Consider the following 13,426-nt stretch of genomic DNA (forward strand, 5'->3'; position numbering starts at 1 on the left):
AAAAGCCCAGATGCCCAGTGTGCATACTCTTTCCCCTCGTTGCCCAATTAATTCGTGAGGCGCAAGCAAAATAAAATGGTTGCCGTATACTTTCAGCCAAGTAAAAGAGGCCTTATTTCCCAAAGCCAAAACTAATATTGCACACTGGAGCTGGACGGGAGCCAATGGGGAGCGCAGGTAGAGCATTTCAGGGAACACACATCGTAATCCCAAGCCTGGAAACCGGAGCTGGGAGTCTCAGCGATCTCCTGCACCAAGCTCCACTTTCAGAGAGGCCGAAGAAAAAAGGAACTATTCTGAACCCAGCTTTGGTTTTCCGAAACAAGAATCAAAAAATTGATATGCATGTGGCTTTGTGACATTCAATACACCATTTCCTTTCCCGGGGGCTTGTCCCACCTGTAAAATGTAACGTTTTAGGTCTTTCAGAGCCTGAGCTTCCCTCCTACTAGGACAAGGTTCAGATTTAGAGCTTGGACTAATGACCATCAGCAGCAACCAAATGTGTAAATGATTCTTTTGTGATGACAATTCTGGTCTCAGTTAAAAAGCTTCTCTTTTCATTAAGGGCAGCTTTCTTTGGCTAATACTCTAAAGTAAGGAAAAATGGTAACAGGAGGCCCTTTTTTCCTCAGACATAAGTGCTGGACTAGAGCTTTATAATAAATAAGTACATAAACATTCTTATGTTATTTTATAAACCTATTTGGAGGCTCCAACAATAAGGAAAAACAGAAGCTGAAATGCACACACAACCTCCCTGCCACTTGTGTGGGGACATCTGGCCGTGGGTCTGAACACAGCCTGTGCCACCAGGCCCCTCCTGTCCCTCCCCTCACCTTGGTCTCTCCCTGGCTCACTCGCTCCCCCATCTTCACCACACTGACCTTTCCTGCAGGGTCTGTATGCCCTCCAGTCACAGCATCTCTATTCTTCCCGGAAACCTCCCACAGCACCTCAAGAAAATCTGTAATGACACCCACGTGCGATCCACTCACCATGGTCTTGATCCACTGCATCCAGAACTGTTTCCCCAATGGACCGTAAGCAGACTGAGGGCAGGGCTTATGTCTGTTTTGCTCATGCATCTCCTACGCCTGATCCGTGTTGAACACATGATTTATATTTGCTGAGAGAAGGGATGGCACTGTGATCCTAGTCATGACTCAGCTAGCTGCCCTTTACACCTCTCTCTAAGCACTCACGTTCCCATTTGTTTAGTTCTGTACTTGCAGGAGAATTAATCCCTATAGATCTTTAGGATATAGGTTAATGGTTACTTCCCAAGCCTCATTCTAAATGAAGCAAAAGAGGGTTCCATGTTATTCACTCAGCCTCGTGTTGAGAAAACTAGCCTTTGGCTTATTCAGAGTAAAACAAAACAAAACTAGAGGCTTTTATCTCATGAAAATCATAGCTGTCTCTACAACTCAGCATCACCCCATTGTACTCGGTACATCAGGAAATTAGAACGTGTCATAGTATTCCGCTGGTTACATGATATATATAATCAATCGTTCAGTAACATCCTGGTTCGTCAGACTCACTGTGCCAAGAGCACAAAGCCACCAGCGTCTCCCCACCCAGCTGTGAAATGCTCAACAGGTAAATGTCAAAACAGGGAGGACGGTGCTATTTCCACCTTCCCAATCCCACTTCAGGGCAAAGCTTTCATGTGCAATCTTCCTTTTATGTTGAGTTCACTTGGGGACAAATTAATTTCAGAGAGGAAAACCCAAGGGTGAGGCTCCTGCCAGTTTTCCAGGATCCAGCGTGGAGACATGCAGGCACCGCAGGAAAGCTAACTTCAGGAGGAACTGGTTGGGAGCTGGGTTCGTGTGCCAACATCCTTGGGATACTGAAGAGAGCCTTGTTCAGCCCAACTGCAGCTGTCTCTGCAAATTCATCAATGCTTCCTTGCCCGTTACCTCCTGCACAAAAAACTGCTGATGATGTCATGAGAAAGACCTCATTCACGAAGCACTGGGCCCTCCCGAGGGGAACGGCCCCGGAGCCACGGGAGCAGCCAGAACGCTGCGCTGGACATGTAAACAAGCCTCTTTATGCAAAGAAGATGCACTTCAGCTCCTGGAGTGGCCGGTGTGCGCCTGAATTCCCACTTGGCCACTCACTGCCTATGGCTCTTCCTTAACCTTGCTAAGCCTCGGTTTCCTCATCAGGAAAACTCAGCTTGTAACTGGACATACCTCACCGGGTGGGTGTGAGGCTTAAACACAGTAATGCAAGTGAAGTCCTGAGCACAGGCGCATTCATCGTGCTGCTCTAAGGGGTGGCTCCCTCGGCCCGCTGCTGTGGCCATGACCGTGTCACGTGCGTTCCCAGAGTACAGAGAATGTAAACTTCCTGCTTATTTTTTTGAATGCTCGCAAAAGCCTGACACCAATCTGACAGAGACCACACAAGAAAGAAAACTGCAGACAAATCTTGTTTACGAATACCGAAACAATATTAAATCAAGTATTCGCCAACTGAGTCCAATGACATAGTAATGACCAAGTAGAGGCTGGAGATTTTAAAATACACTTGATCTTATTAAAGGGTCAAAAAAGAGAAGCAACATTAATAGTTCCAGAGGCCAATAGTTTAAGAAGAGTAATTAACAAAAAAGTTATTTCAGGGACCCAAGTTGATCAAAAACTTTAGATTTCACTGAATTGGATGGGGCCTGACTCAGAACAAGTAATCACTCAGAACAAATACGTATAAAGTAGATTGAGATTAGGTTGTGTTACAAAGATAAGATACTCCAAACAGGGTCATTTGAGGGAAAAGCCTGTGGTCACAGAAAACAAAACAAAACATAGCTGATTGGTCAGATCAGTTTGGGAAGTTTCTGCTGTGATGAACAAAGCCTATTTATAGAAAAGAGGGCCTGTCTGCTGTAGGTCTGGGTACCCAGAAGCAGACCCCAAGATCAGTATTCTAGCTCAAAAGATGCATTAAAAAACGTGCTCCCAGGGCACCAGTAAAAAAGTATGGGAAGCAGGAAAAGGGGTCTGGAGGGTGGGGGGAGTCAGGCAAGGATGTGAGCTCAGGCCAAGTCCTGCAGAGGGTGGCCTCTCCTGATCCCACAGGGGAGCTCTGGAGTGAGTCACCTCACAGCTGTCCTGATCTGGGAGTGCTGGGCGTTTGTAATATCTGTACCACATGGTCATGGCCAAAGGCTGCCCAAGTCGAGGCATTAATGGCTCTTCAGGACTACAGGTAAAGCGGCTCCTGTAACCTGAGGTCAGTCCTCAGTACAAGAGTCACATGCCTGGGTGTTAGAAGAAAACCAAGGTGCGGCGTTGTGGGTGGAGGGACAAAGATGGCAGGAAGGGACTGGAGCGGACCAGGTGGAGCAACAACACTGTTGGCTACGTTGGACAACTAAATAAAGGACCAGAGTAGCATCCTCATGTCCCTGGATCCGAATCTCCCACCAGCAATGCCAGTCCATGCTTCAGGCTTGAGCAGGTAGCCCTAACTCTTCTGGGAATGTCCGTACAAGTGCAGCTCCAGGAAGAAATCAGAACCGAAGTCAAAATTAGAACTCAGACTAGAGATAATAAATTTAGATTTCTGATGGCAGCAATTACGTAGTTGGTTTTCAGTGTTAGCCCACTGACTGATGAATCAAGAGTTTGTTTTTTTAAGGTATTGAAAGTATTTAAGAGAGTCTGAGATTTATGAAAAAGTTCAAGTGATTTAGCTTGTGTTCAAAGCTAAATGAGAAAATCTATTAAGTTGAACCACCTGACACTGCCAATATTTGGCTATCTTTGAGTAACAATAATATCAATTTCATATGGTTCAACCTATACCCCTGAAATCCATGTTTTTGACTTACAAGTTATGTAAGTACTATGTGAGTATTTGTAAAATGGTAATTGTTTGAAAATAAGTGACTTGGGTATTAGATATCATACCAATGGAAGTGACAATTCCTTTTCATGCATAAAAGCTCTTCAGGTTTGCAAAGATCTTACAAATAGACTGAAAGTATATTTGACAGGATGTCAGTGCTCATCCATGTTAATGCACTTCCTTAATATGATTAATAAAACATAGAACTCAGGTCTATAACCACCATCATGACCCATTACAGTTGAGAATGAGATGGATGCTCACTATGCCCACTGCTCTTCAACCTGCCTTGAAGTGAGAGGCAGGGTACGCCTCTGGGAGAGGAAGTGAGATTTTAATATTAAAAGGGAGGGGCAAAATCATTATTTGCATAGGTTATGATTTCTACCTAAAACAGGCTAAGATGAATGAAACTCAGAAGCTAAGGTACAAGTTCAATAAAATCACCAGTTAAACTTATACCAAACCTGAAAGCTTTTTTTTTTTTTTCCATATTATTTAAGAGCCAGTTAAAAAATACCATGGATTTTCTAAAAAATATAATAGATTTCCCAAAATATATAATATTTACAGCAGCAAATATCCAGGAATAACAAGAAGAGGCAGGACCTCAGTGGGGAAATGATGATATTCTTCTGAGGGACAGAAAGGAAGAGTAAATGGACAGAGTAGATTCGTGGATGAGAAACCTGAAAACTGAAAAATGTGTATGTTTTTCCAAAATTAAAGTACATACTTAAAGTAATTCCAATCACATTGCAATGGAATTTTTCTGAACTTATAGGAATGATTTGAAAAAATAAGCCTGTGACTTTAGGCAGAAAAAGTTGAAGAAGTTGAGTGCTAAGGGAGACATTGCTTCTTCCAGATGTTAAGCTGACATATGAAGCTTCAGCAATTAAAGCTGCATTGATGTCTCCTTGAGGTAGACAGATCAGGGGACAGAACACAGAAATCCAGAAATGGATCCAAATGTAAATGGGAACTCGGAATAAGAAGAAGATGGTGACTTCAAGTCAGGGGCCGTGTGGGTGGGTAATGGGGTGTTTAACAAATCTTTCGGAGACATCTGGACTATCTGGAAAAAATAAAGTTGGATCTGTATATTTTTCTCCTCACACCAAGGTAAATTCCACCAAAAACGGACTGAAAATTTAAGTGTGAGAAAAAAATGAAACTAGGAAGTATGGATACATATTGGGTAGATATCTGGAGATGGGGAGGAGTTTCTTTTTTTTTTTTAAGATTTTATTTATTTAGTTGAGATAGAGAGAAAGTGAGAGATCACAGGGGAGAGGGTGAAGCAGACTCCCCACTGAGAGGAGAGCCCGATGCAGGACTCGACCCCAGGACCCCGAGATCATGACCTGAGCCGAAGGCAGATGCTCAACTGACTGAGCCACCCAGGCGCCCCGATGGGGAGGAATTTCTAAGCCAACACCAAAGTCAGAAACGACGCATAAAGAAAAAGATGAATGAATTTAACTATGTAAGAGTTAAAGATTTCTGTTGGGCTAATTGCCACAAATAAATTTAAAATACAAAGGACAAATTGGGGATAAATGTTATTGGCAAAGGATTAGTACTTCTGGTAGGATATGCATAAAATACTCCACATGTCCTCTCATAAAATATATATTCGAATGCATAAATAAGTACATAAAAATACAAGAAAAAATTTGAGACATATGCCAACAATTCCTAGCGGTCATCGTTGTGCTGTGGGATCATAGCAGATCTTTCTGCTGAGCACAACTGACACCCATCGCAGGCTTGGACAGCAACAGGACCCCCCTCACCCCCACACCAGGCTCTGCTGTGCCCTTCCCAGAGGCAGAGCGGACACCTGCTCCATCTCTGAGTCCTGGGCCTCTCCAGACACCACTGAGGTGCTCAGTGGATGTCTATGGAATTCTCACGTCTCTGTTCAGAGGAGGGCCGGGCTGCATTCAGAAAGGCTGGGCTTTCATTATGGAGATGCTCGGTCCTGTGATGGTGTATTTCCCAACTGTGACTTTCAGAAACATGGCATCCTTAGGAGGAGTGCTGGCCACTCCTCTCCTGCAGCTGACCTCATAGCAAGGTGCCCGGCGGCAGCTGCCCCCCTCCCCGATACAGCCCCACCTCTCCTGCCAGGACCACCCTCTGCTCAGCCCCAGACACCGGCAGCCCCAGTTTTCCTCATTCCCCTCTGGCAAAGCTTCGGAGAGCTGTGTCTGCCTGCTGCAGTGAAACCAAGTGCAAAGGGAATGGGGCTCTCCAGTCAGAGGCTGGGGGCTCCCCGAGGTCCTGCTTTTCACTTTCTCAGGGGAAAACTAAAACCTCCGTGGAGACCTCTCAATGCACAACTCTAACCACCTTGCCACGTTCCGGGGCCCCTGAGACCTGTCACTGTCACACACACACACACACACACACACACACACATTTCCCCTGGGTGAAGGCAAACCTTCACTTGGGAGAGGCGTGAGCATAGTGAACAAAACGTAGCCTTGGCCTAGGCTCATATCCCAGCTGTGCTGTTTCTTGGAACTACCTGATCCTTTTGGAGCCTCAGTTTCTGCTTTTTAAAATCGGTTCCTGAGAGGCAACAGTGGGTGATTATAATGACTTTGCATCCCCCCCGCCCCCACTCACAAGTAGCTCTGCGCTCCCATTGCATAAGCCCTGTTAGCGGCTTATGCATGTTGGCAGTCTTTGCTAAAATTAGGCCCCTCGAGCACCAAGTAACTCATTCTTTCGCCTGCCAAAAAAATGGGTCCTGAGCCACACCTCTGGTGGGCCTTGTGCCTCTGAGGTCATATTACCTGCCCCAACAGCCTCTGGGAGCTCCCTGAAAGCAGAGGGGGCCTGCCTCATGTCTGTCAGCCTGAGGCCAATGCTTCCAGATACCCCGGGGTAGTTTGAGGCCTGTATTTGCTCCAATCTCCTTAAATCCTACAGCCTGCAACTGCTCATCCATCTCCTTCCCTCTATCTGCATGAGCACCAGAAAGAAGCAAGTGAAAAAGAAAGAAATGTGGCCAGTGACTGAGGAGTCGGAGGTCAGCTGTGACCGTGAGATTTCTTGTTGGGGTGGGGGCAGTCATAGCAGACCCTGCTGGTCCATATCCCTGGCTCTGGCTCTCCAGCTGGGACACCTGCAGTTTTTCACTGGAGGGCTTTCTCTAGTGACAGAGACGCTGTGGCCTCTACGCAAGGCAGGCCAGGAGCGTTCGGGATAGTAATGTCCTCGGGAGCAGCCCTCAACCAGTGACTGTGGGGAGTGCGGAGAAAGCCCCAGACCCTCACCCCTGGGGCAGCTAGCTCTGAGCTGCCTGATCTTAGAGCCCAGAGCTCCCCAGTGGGAGGGGACCCAGTCACCCACAGTATCCTAGCTTGATGACCTTTCATCTGCTGCTTTCTTTTCTTTCTCACTCTACCGCCGCCCCCCCCCCCCCGGCAAACTTCTGCTTTTGCCTCTGCAACAAATACCTTGAATTTGAATTCTTGTCTCCGGGTTTGCTTCTGGGGAAACCTAAGGAAGACATGTGTGCTACTTTTTGTTCTTTGAAAGAACCCAGAGCATAGATGATTTTCAAGCCTGTGGGACTGTCACTCATATTCCCAGGCCCACCAAGGACCTGCAAACCTAGGGCAGAAACGCATGGACAGAGAGGACTGCTCTGGCAGGAAAAAGCTGCTGGCCTCAAATGAGGGAGCGCAGGGGAATCTGCACGGCCTGTCACCCCACAAGGCACAGACACCACATGGGGTCCCTCAGCAGCAAGAGACAGTGACTTTCGGCACCAAAGGACTGAGCTGGCTCATCAGGTCAGGCCTGATCCTACACAGCAAGACTCTCTCACCAGGTGGGGGTAGCATTGCTCCAGTTCTTGGGAGTCTTTGTGGTTTGCCTTTCTAGGGAGATAAGAAAATAGCATACCTTTCCAAACCACCAAGTTATTTAAAAAGAGCACTTAGCACTTAAAAAGTCCTAGGGCAGTCTAAAACTTAATGATAACTGACAAAGTAACCATAAAGTACATAGAAGGATAGAAATATCCTTCATCTCTCTATATACCCATTTGCCATCCATTCATTTATTTATGGAACAATATTGACATCTGACTATATCCCAGGCACTGCTATAGGTGTTAGGGATGAACTGATGAATAAAAAGTCATTCCATACGATATGGAACTTATAGTCCAGTGAGAGGGCTAAGACAATCAGCAAAACAAATAGTACATCAGATGGTAATAAGTTCTATGGAAAAAATCAGGGTATGGGGATATGATGGGGGTGTTTGGAACAGTAGGGTATTTCTAATCTGGTGAAATGTGACCCAAGACAGGAAGGAATTGAGGGATTGGGCCATTTGGATATCTGCCAGAAGAGCCTGTGCAAAGGCCCTGAGGCAGGGACAAGCTTAGCATGTTGCAAGGAACAGCAAGGAGGTCACGGTGGCTACAGTGGAGAGGGCAAGCGGAAGAGTCATAGGAAATGTGTTCAGAGAGGCAGCAACTAACGGATTCAGATCTTACAGAGTCTTATAGGTATTGCAAAGAATGAAGTTTACAGTGAGCTGGGAAGCCATTGGAAGGTGCGGGCAAAGGAGTGTAAAGGGACAAGGGTGGAAGCAGGGAGACTAATTATGAAGGAAGCTACTGCAGTCAATAATCAGGCGAAATAAGGTGGGGACTTGGGCCAGGATGGGAGCAGTGGTGATGGTGCAAAGTGGGTGGATCATGGCTATATTCTGGAGGTCTAGCCAATGGGCCATTTGTGGAACAGATGCAGAGGTGAGCGACAAGGGCAGGGGCAAGAGGAAGGGAGTTGCTATTTCCTGCAAATGGAAGGTTTGGAGGGATTAGGATCCCATTTCAGACATCTTGAACTGCTAGAAATGTTCTCATTCTTGATGTGGGTGGTGGCTAGATGGGTATCAACATGTATAAAAATTATAGATCTGTATCCTTAAGATGAGTGCATTTTACACTATGTAAATTATATCTCAAAACAGGCTACTGAAGACTAAAAACAAAAAAGGACATAAAAAGGGAGGTGATTAACTGTGCTACTAGTTGTGATGGGTCCAGAAAGAAGACTGGATTCCTACTTGTCTTGTATATTATCTGGTAACAACACAGCTGATTTCAAGCACAGCCCACTCTTTGGCCCAGGGGACATTTTTTTTTTCTTTCTCTCCGTCTTAGTCCATGGCAGCTGTGCTCATGGTTGTGCGTGACTTTCTCACCCCAGGAAGGGCTCCCCCTGACCACTCTAAGCTGTCTTGAGACTTTCTTTTGGATCCCTCAAGATCTCTCCTTGATTTGGGGCTTCTCTGTTTCCTCCAGCATATGTACCAGTTAGCTTCCTTTCCTTTAGGGAAGACCCCACCTCACTGCTTCCTGCATGAGCAGCCCCTAAATGGCTGCCATTTTAACAGTTAATGCTAGAGAGAAACAGCATTACCTCTAACCACAGAGGCAGAGAATAATTTCCCTGGTTAGCCAACCACATTGTTGGCAAAGCATCTGAGAGATTTCCTGGCAGATAAGACAATGAGATCTGGGCCAGAAGGTGACGTTAGCACCAGCTCGCCACTTTCTAGTGTGACCTCAGTCTTGTTAACCTTTATGAGTCTTGAGCATAAAAATGATCGTGTTCCTTTCATCTTGTGAGTTTCTCTTCCTTCATCTATACATTGGAATAAGAGCACCCATCACACAGGGCTGTGGTGAAGATTCAATGAAATAAAGCACCCAGTACAGTGCCTGAAGAATGCTCCAGAAACATCTCTTCCTTCCCTCCCCGTCTACTCAGCAAATGGCTCCATGTCTGCCCACAGGATATCACACTTGGAGCCCACCAGGCCCGTTGCTCCAAGTGCATTTAAGGGGTCTTATCAATGTCTTGGTAAGTTACCAAGTTAGATGACCTAGAGTCAGGAGCTATGACTAACCTCAAATTATGCTATGCGTACAAATACCCAGGGATCTTGTTAAATGCAGACCCTGATTCAGCAGGCCTGGGGTGGTCAGGTCTAAGAGTCTGAATTTCTTTCTTTCTTTCTTTTTTTTCTTAAGATTTTATTTATTTGAGAGAGAGAGAAAGAGAGTGAGCACAAGCAGCAGGAGGGGCGGAGGGAGAAGCAGACAGAGCAGGGAGCCCGATGAGAGCTCGATCCCAGGACCCTGGGATCATGACCTGAGCTGAAGGCAGACGCTTAACCAACTGAGCCACCCAGGTGCCCCAAGAGTTTGCATTTCTAACAAGCTAACTGATCCTAGGTGATGCCACGCTGCTGGTCTGTGACCATATTTTGAGTAGCAAGACTATAAATGCCACAACTAAACTTCCAAAGAGCAGAGAAAAACTAGAAGAAAAATAGAGTAAATGCATCACAAATGAATATAATTGTGCTGTGGCTGCCACATTAATAGAACTGGGGCAGTACTAATTCTATGCTGGACTCATTGGATAGCAGTTCAGGCCTGGGCTCCACATTTTAAGAAGGAAGGTGCCAAACTAGACACAGCACAAAAATAGAAATAGAACAGTGAAGAAGGGACTGGAAATATATACACCAGTCAGGAGGACAGGGGTACTGGATGCTGGCCTTTCCAGTGCAGGTTGGCCTGGATAGAGAGCTGTGGTGGCACCTTTGTGGGAGGCCCCAAATCCAAATCTGTTGACATTATCATTGGAATGGCTTCATCTCGTGAAAATAAGAAATGCATATGTCAATGAAGATAGATAAGGCAGACAGATAAAGGTCACCTTATAAGTTATCAGGGTCTGACATCACTGGGCACTGCTTGATAAGACCAAACTGAGTCGTGTCATCTGCTGGTTCACTTCAGGTGCTCTGCGACACTTGACCATGGCTAAGCCAGATCTTCCCAACAGGTATTCTTGATGATAACTTTAAAATATCCTAAATGCCATAAGGCAGAGCCTGAAGGAACTTTAGCAAAAGGAAAATGAGACCGTGATCATGCCGGTCATTTGCCTGTTTGTCTGTGATTCATCTTCTCTCCTTCCCCCTTTCTGCTGTTTCTCAGAGACATGTACTTGCAAACAACCTCTCTCAGGTTTCACTAATGCCTCTCAGTCGCCACTCTTCCCTTCCTCCCCATAGGCAGAACCGGACTGTATTTGAGGCAGCAATGTGCCCAGCTCAGAAAACTCATCTCTTAGCCTCTATTGTGGCCTAGGAGGGCCCCATGACACAGTTCTGGCCAATGAGAGGTACTTGGAAATGCTAAGTGGGGCTTCAGGAAAGCTATTTAAAAGGGGGCAGGCCTAACTGGACAGCTACATGCAAAAGAATGAAACTGAACCACTTTCTTACACCATATATAAAAATAAATCAAAATGGATTAAGGACCTAAATGTGAGACCCGAAACCATCAAAATCCTAGAAGAGAGCACAGGCAGTAATTTCTTTGACATTGGCCAAAGCACCATTTTTCTAGATATGTCTCCTGAGGCAAGGGAAACAAAAGCAGAAATAAACTGTTGGGGGTACTTCAAAATAAAAAGCTTTGCACAGCAAAGGAAACAATCAACAAAACTAAAAGACGACCTACAGAATGGGAGAAGATACTTGCAAATGATATATCTGATAGAGGGTTACTATCTAAAATACATAAAGAACTTATACAACTCAACACCAAGAAACCCCAAATAATCCATTTAAAAGATGGACATGAGCAGACATTTCTCCAAAGAAGACATACAGATGGCCAACAGACACATGAAATGATGCTCCACATCACTCATCATCAGGGAAATGCAAATCAAAACCATAATGAGATATCACCTCACACCTGTCAGGATATCTAAAATCAAAACCACAAGAAACAACAAGTGTTGGCGAGGATGTGGAGAAAAAGGAACCCTCTTGCACTGTTGGTGGGAATGCAAACTGGGGTAGCCACTGTGGGAAAACAGTATGGAGATTCCTCAAAAAGTTAAAAATAGAACTACCCTATGATCCAGTAATTCCACTACTGGGTATTTACCAAAAGAATAGAAAAACATTAATTTAAAAAGATATATGAACTCTTATTTTTATAGCAGCATTATTTACAATAACCAGATTATGGAAGTAGCCCAAGTGTCCATCGATAGATGAATGGATAAAGAAGAGGTGGTATACATATATAATAAAATATTACTCAGCCATAAAAAAGAATGATATTTTTCCATTTGCAACCTCATGGATGGATCTAGAGAATATGATGCTAAGCAAAATAAGTGAGTCAGAGAAAGACAAACACCATACAATTTCATTCGTATGTGGGATTTAAGAAACAAAACAAATGAACAAATTTAAAAAAGAAGGGGTGGGGCAGACAGACCAAACAAAAGACTCTTAACTATAGAGAACAAATTGATGGTGACCAGAGGGGAGGTGGGTACGGGATGGGTGACACAGGTGAGGAGCACTGGGTATAGAATTGTTGAATCACTCTATCGTACACCTGAAACTAATACTACACTGTATGTTAACTATACTTGATTTGAAATGAAAACATAAAAAATAAGTAAAAGGGGGCAGGGCTGTTATCTTTCCTCCTCTTACTGCCTGGAATGCAGCTGCAGAGCTGGAAGTGGAAACCAAGAAACAGGTGTGAAGAAAGGCTGAGTGCAAAGACCAAAGAACTAGGTTTCTTGATGGCATCACACAGGTGTCTACCAGTCCTGGCCTGTCCACTTCCACACGTATTATTACAAAAGAAACATCAAAATCCCATTAGGATCAGCTGCTACAAGCTGGCCTTCCTGTTACCTGCAGCCAAACACATTCCTAACTGTTTTTAAAATCAGTTGTTTAATCCACTTGCTTCGGGAAGAAGACGGGCTGGCCAGTCCTGGATACAGGTGCCTGGATACGAACGAGGCCAGTGGCTCTCAGGAAGCAGCAAGGCTACTGGCGCTTCTGGCCTCAAAGGGATGGAATGCTAGTTCTCGCAAGCTGGATCGTCACAGGATGTGGCTATGCATTCAGATTCTCCGTTAAATTCCAAGGGCATCTACATCCGCTGGTTCCTTAATTCCGATGCTGGCAGAAATATCCTATGTGCCACTGACACTGTCACCTGAGAATGTCACACACACACCTCAAGAGCTGCATCTTTGGCAACATGCTTATGACACAGCCTTCGGAACACAAGGAACGCCAGCAGACGGCAATCCTACTACTGCCAACACTTTCAGGGTTCCGCCAGATTCCCCTGGGACCCCGTCTAGGTGCCCACCTTCTGGCTCCTGCATGTGTTTTCTTCCAAGAGCCAGCACTGCGGGTCTTCTTTGGAGGTCTGCCCTCCGTCTGGTAGGCCACCATGTCCACACGTCACCCTCAGAGGGCAGAAAGCCCTGGGACTTTTATTCCTCGGTGGGTGGCCCTTAACCAATGACTGGTGCTGTGGGGGAACAAAAGCCCAGCTTCCTGACCTTGAGATGGACCTTGCTGAGGTGTGACTCAGCCTTCAGAGATCCCCTGCAGGATGGGGCCGAGGTCACCCTCTGCAGCACTGCACCCGAGATCACGCCCTGCCCTGTCCTGC

At 45.6% G+C, this 13,426-nt stretch overlaps 1 protein-coding gene across 1 annotated transcript in view; it reads right to left on the reverse strand.

Annotated features, from left to right (window-relative positions):
* ITGA9 (integrin subunit alpha 9) overlaps positions 1–13,426 on the reverse strand; it is a 335,040-nt gene that overhangs the window by 94,489 nt on the left and 227,125 nt on the right. The gene's annotated exons all lie outside the window — the stretch shown is intronic.

The sequence above is a fragment of the Neomonachus schauinslandi genome, chromosome 1, assembly GCF_002201575.2.
Source record: "Neomonachus schauinslandi chromosome 1, ASM220157v2, whole genome shotgun sequence".
Taxonomy (NCBI): Eukaryota; Metazoa; Chordata; class Mammalia; order Carnivora; family Phocidae; genus Neomonachus; species Neomonachus schauinslandi.